Below are 6,000 nucleotides of genomic sequence, written 5' to 3'. Positions count from 1 at the left end.
GAGGATAAAGAAGAAGGACGACAGAGCGCCGAAAACGACGGGGTTCGCAGGGTCTCCGAGGCGTTTGGTTGGTGTGCGGGGTAGTCGTTTCTCGTTTGGGTTCGGTATTTAAAGAAGCGGATTTTTAAGGGCTCAAAGACTTAAGAATTAATAATAATAATAATTAAGATGGCCGGACAGGAAAGCCCCCGGTTGCTTTGAAATCTCAATCCAAACTGCAGAGAGCCGTGGACATTGATACTGATTTTATTGGGTAAATTACAGAGAACTACCTCAACTATTAGGTTATTAATAGTTTCATATCTCGTCTTTAAAAAGTTTCAATGTCATACCTCATCTACGAATTTGTTACAATTTCATACCTTCTCTCAGTTGTCTATCAATTCTTCTGTTAAAATGCTGATGTGGCAAGTGACGGGACCCATTTTCTATTAAAATATTAATTAAATATTAAAAAAGAAGAAGAAAGAAATCCAAACCCATATCCCATCCCGCCCCCCTTCCCATCTTCGTCATCCGTCCCCCCATTCCAAACCCAAAACCCTCCCCCGGGCCTCTCTTCCTCCATATCCTTCTCCCTCCCATGGCGCTCCTCCCCTTCCCCCTCCTCTCCTCCTCTCCTCCTCCTCCTCTGCACCTACCCTTGCACCCACTCTCCGCACCCACCCTCTTCCCAGCTCTACACACCCCACTCCTTAAATCCACACCCATTCAAAACCCCCAGTTCGTCTTCCCCCACCCAAGCCCAACCTGCAACCCACAAAAAAAAAAAAAAACCCAGATCCCTTCTTCCCCGACCCCTTTTTCCTTGCACCCACCCTCGCAGGGAAGATGAAGACGGTTTTTTTTTTTTTTTCCTTTTCTTTTCAAGGTTGCAGGTTGGGCTCGGGTGGGGGGAGAGGTTAGTGAAGTAGGAGGAGGAGATATAGATTTGGGTTTCTTTCTTTTTTCTTTATAAATATTTAATTAATATTTTAATAGAAAATGTCTCCCATCACTTGTCATGTCAGCATTTTAATGGATGAATTGACAGACAACTGACGGAAGATATGAAATTGTAACAAATTCGTAGATGAGGTATGACATTGAAGCTTTTTAAAGACGAGCTATGAAACTGTTAATGACCCAATAGTTGAGGTAGTTCTGGGTAATTTACCCGATTTTATTTGACTCTCATCACTTCTTTATATTGTTTTTTGGGAGGATAGTCATGTTGTGTAAAATTTTGATTTTGTCCACACCATTTTCAACTCTTGTGTTAAAATTTAAAATTTTAATTCAAAAAATTAGATTTTAACTTATAAATGGTTTTTTCTGTTTCAATTCTTCTACGTTAAATTTTTAGTCCGAGATTATTAAAAAATGAATTTAGGATAATTTTTTTTTCTTCAAGTAACTTTTTAAAACAAATTAGGGTTAATTACACTTTACCACCTCAGGTTTGGGGTCGATTTCAATTCCTTACAACATCTTTAAAACATTTTACTTTCATACCTTAAGTACTAGTTTATTTCAATATAATACATCTGTTACATTTTCATCCATTGATCCGTTAAAAGCTGACATTGTTGCTACATTTGTGCCACGTGGCTGCCAAATTTATGCCACGTGGCAAACAAAATAATTTTTTATTACCTTATTATAAAAAATAAAAGGGTAAATTATATGGAACTACCTCAACTATTGGGTCATTAACAGTTTCATACCTCGTCTTTAAAAAGTTTCAATGTCATACCTTATCTTTGAATTTGTTGCAATGTCATACCTTCCATCAGTTGTCTGTCAATTCCCCTGTTAAATGCTGACGTGGCTTGAGTCGGGACCCACTTTCTATTAAAATAATAATAAAGTAATTAAAAAAATTTCAATATTAACTAAATATTAAAAAAAAAAAAAATCCACCAAACCAAACCCAGATTCCCTCCCCCTTCCCATCTTCCCATTGGTCCCCCCTCGCCCCCCCCAAAAACCTTTTTTCCAAACCCAGAACCCCACCTCTACCTCCCTCGCAACCCCCGCAACCCCTTTTCTCCAGCCTCCCAACCACCTCTCTCTTCTTACTCTCTTCACCTCCCCTCCCATTAAACTTTCAAATAAAAAAAAATAAAAATAAAACAATCAGAGGGTCCCCATTACCTCTGTCAATGAGTTTGTTAATGAGGCGGGACCTGATGAACTCAGCTTCGTTGGTGATGACGATTCGCAACCTCTGCTGGTCAAGCGCAACAAGGACGCGACCCACCTTGGCATGGGTGGGCTTGGAGACGAGGTCGTGGGTAGTGGAGAAGGTTTTGGAGATGAGTTGGCGGGCGGAGTTGGGATTGAAAGGGTCCATGAAGAGAAGGATCCATCAACTACCTCTTCAAGGAGCAGCGCCTTGAAGAGAAGGTTCTGACGAGGATGAAGAAGAGGCGTTGCTCCTTGAAGAGGTAGTTGAAGGATTTGGGTGGCGGATTTAATGGATCTGGGTCGATGAGGAAGATGGGAAAGGGATGGGGAGTTTCGGGGGTGAATGGGATCTGGGTTTGGGTTTGGAATTTTTTGGTTTTTTTTAATTTTTTAATATTTAGTTAATATTTAATTATTATTTTTATATGCTAACGTGGCTTTGGTTCCCCTCAAGCCACGTCAGCATTTAATGGAGGAATCGATAGACAACTGACGGAAGGTATGAAATTGTAACAAATTTGTAGATGAGGTATGACATTGAAACTTTTTAAGGACGAGGTATGAAACTGTTAATGACCCAATAGTTGAGGTAGTTTTGTGTAATTTACCCAAAATAAAAAATAAAAAAAACGTGAAAACCAGAAACCCATTCCCCCATTCCGACCACCTCCATCCTCTTCCCCATCACCACCACAACCCTTCCCCATCACCATCACAGCCCCCAGACTACTCCTCCCTCTTCATATCCCCGACACACCTTATCCCTCTCTTCCACTCTCTTCACCTCCCCTTCCCTAGCCGAGACCCACCGCCAAAGACAACGCTGAATTAGAATCTATACCTCTTTCCAACTCCTTCTCTTCCCTCAGCCCCCTTCCCCACCGCCACTTAACCCCACCCCTCTCAAGCTTCGACTGCTCAACGGCACCGCTGAGATCTTCAGCACCGGGCTGATTTCTGGCTCACCTTCCTTCCAGGCTTAAATTTGTTGTAACCTTCTTCCTCTATTTCTTTTCCCAAATTTACATTATGAAGGTTATGTTTTTATTGAATTTGAGTTGTCGGTTTTGATTGTTAAAAATTTTGAATAGCATTTGTGTTGTGGGTTTTTGATTGTTGAAGGTTTTGAATTGCATTTGTGTTGTGGGTTGGGGTTGCGGCTGAGAGAAGGGAGAAAGGGGGTGGGGTGATGACGTAGGAGACAGGTAGGTTTTGGGTGGGGTGGGGGGGTTGCAACTTGCAAGGGAGGTGGGGGTGAGATGGGATGGGGTATTTGGGTTGTAGGGAAGGGTAAGGGCTCGGGGAAAAAGATGGGTGATTTTATTTTATTTTTTTTTAATTTTAAAATAGGGTAATAAAAATTATTATTTTTGCCACGTGACATAAATTTGGCAGCCCACGTGGCACAAATATGGCAACCACGTTAGCTTTTAACAGATCAATGGATGTAAAATGTAACAAATGTATTATATTGAAATAAAATAGTACTTGAGGTATGAAAGTGAAATGTTTTAAAGATGTTGTAAGGAATTGAAATCGACCCCAAACCTGAGGTGTAAAGTGTAATTTACCCAAAAATTATGTAGACTATCTTAATTTATTTTTATGAACATTTTAACTTAAAGATATATAGATTCCGATAAATATTGTAAAATCACTAAACTGACATCATATGATAACCCGTCCCTACTTTTACGATTTTATTAATTTTTAAAAGCATGAATTGATGAAAATGCCCTAGGGGCGAGAGTATGGACTTTGGTTAACCGTCATTACGTGACACGTATGAGCTATTAATTTACCAAACCCTTGAAGTACTCGACGTTACGAACGCGTATGCGTAAGCGGAATCGAATTTGGACCTACGACGAAGTTTTTTACGGAACTACAAAACTCAAGGGTGTTTTATGAAATTTGAATTTTGGGGTATTTTATTATTTTAATATTGTCTGAGGATATTTTAAATATTTTATAACGAAATTCCACTTAAAACCATTTCTGGGAAAAATGGGAAACATACATACGTATATATAGAAAACCAAAAAGCCCACTCACCTGGAGTTTGCGCTACAACTCCCTGCATAAATATCAAGGCGTCGTGAACAATTGCCGCCTAGAACAATTATCAAATTATGTCTTAGAATTCTTATCAATAGAACATATAACTTACATGTCCTAATTGGGAAGATCCGTACATCAGATTCCCGATCAGTAAGTTTCTAATATCCTCAAATATTACGTATTATAACATATCAAAATTTGGTGACGATCCAACAGTTGGATCGTTGATTGCTATAATAATCAAGCAGCGGACTTTTATGGAACTACGTTCAAATGACGGAAATTTGTCAATTGGACTTCACTAATAGAATCAGATTATTCAAATTTAACCTAGGAAGGTCATGGGACGTCTCAGCCCACGCACCGCTGCATGTGGCGGTTGGCCGCCCCCGACTTGCCGGAAAATTCAACTATTTGAAAAAATTACAAAATTTTATAGGTATGAAGATATCAACGAGTGAAACAAGTTTCATACCTGTGACTAAGGCCAATTTGGTCGGGAAAAGCCTTAATTTCATGAAAACCCGCCGGAAACCCTTAAGATAGGTGTTCTTGATTTGTCATCTCTAGTGCTCCACTGCCCCTACAATTGAATGGGCTTGTTCTAGGCCTCATGGGAAGTCTATTGATAGTGGTGGTTGACTGAGGTACCTTTGGATTTGGTAGATCGCCACCCCGAAGCCATCACACCCAGCAATGCAAAACCCCTAAATTCCATACCCAATCCTCTCAAATTTGATGTAGAAATGGTAGGGGAATGGTCAATATAAGGATTGGAGGTGGTAGATTGGCCCAATCCATCAGAAAAATGACGAATTTCACCAGAGAAACCTACGGGTCACAACCGGGTTTGCGGGTTGCACAGGTTAAGGGTGATTTCGTGCTTCTCGTTTCTCTCGCTTCCCCTTCTTTCGTCTGCTTCCTATTGGTTCTCCTCACATCACTCCTCTTCTGATTTGTCTCACCTCTCCCTCCTTTCTTTCCTTTATACTCCATCTGCACCGACCATCCTTTGTTCCTTTTAATCTGGGTCACACACGTGGCATCCCAAATTTTGCTCCAAAAATCTGGAATTTTCTGAATATGAAGCAATTTACTAAAATGCCCCAAACTTTAAACGTTAATAACTCCTTCATTATAACTCCAAATTGTGTTTCGTTTACGTCCACGTGTTCGTAGTGACAAGTATTATGAGGATAGGCCAAGAAAATGAACCTTACGTGACATGACACGGTAGTCAACAAAAGTCAACGCTTTGTCCCGAAGGACATCTTTGTAAATTCACTTTTTAAAATTATAAAAATCATAATAATTGGGCATGGGTCGTTACAGTTGGATTTGAAAGAGATTCAAATCCAACAGCCTAGATGTGGACACGTGGCCAATGGTCATAATTTTGATTGTTGGGTTTTTTTTTTTTTGGGACAAAATTGTGGACTGTTGATCTTAGATCGGACGGCCAGAACGAGCCACGTCAACTAGCCGTTGGGTTTGAATTTCAAATTTTTTTTACCATTGGAAATCCAACGGTCCAGAAAACTAGCAGTTGGAAATCGAACAGCCCAAAACCAGCCACATGGTCACTCACGGGTTGAAATTGGTGTGCTACAGCGGCGGGCCCCACTGCCTTTTTTTTGTCGGGGACACGCGGTCATTCGCGCGTGTTTCCCACATGCTTGACTCAAAAAAAAAAAAAAAAAATCCGTGGCCTGTGACATCAGGTTGATGCAAGTCTGACGTCACATAACTCGTCCCTTGGCTTAGCACATT

The sequence above is a fragment of a genome, unplaced genomic scaffold (assembly GCF_019419815.1).
Source record: "Pyrus x bretschneideri cultivar Hongxiangsu unplaced genomic scaffold, Pyrus_bretschneideri_v1 Contig21, whole genome shotgun sequence".
Classification (NCBI taxonomy): Eukaryota; Viridiplantae; Streptophyta; class Magnoliopsida; order Rosales; family Rosaceae; genus Pyrus; species Pyrus x bretschneideri.
Note: the sequence above shows the minus strand (reverse complement) of the source record.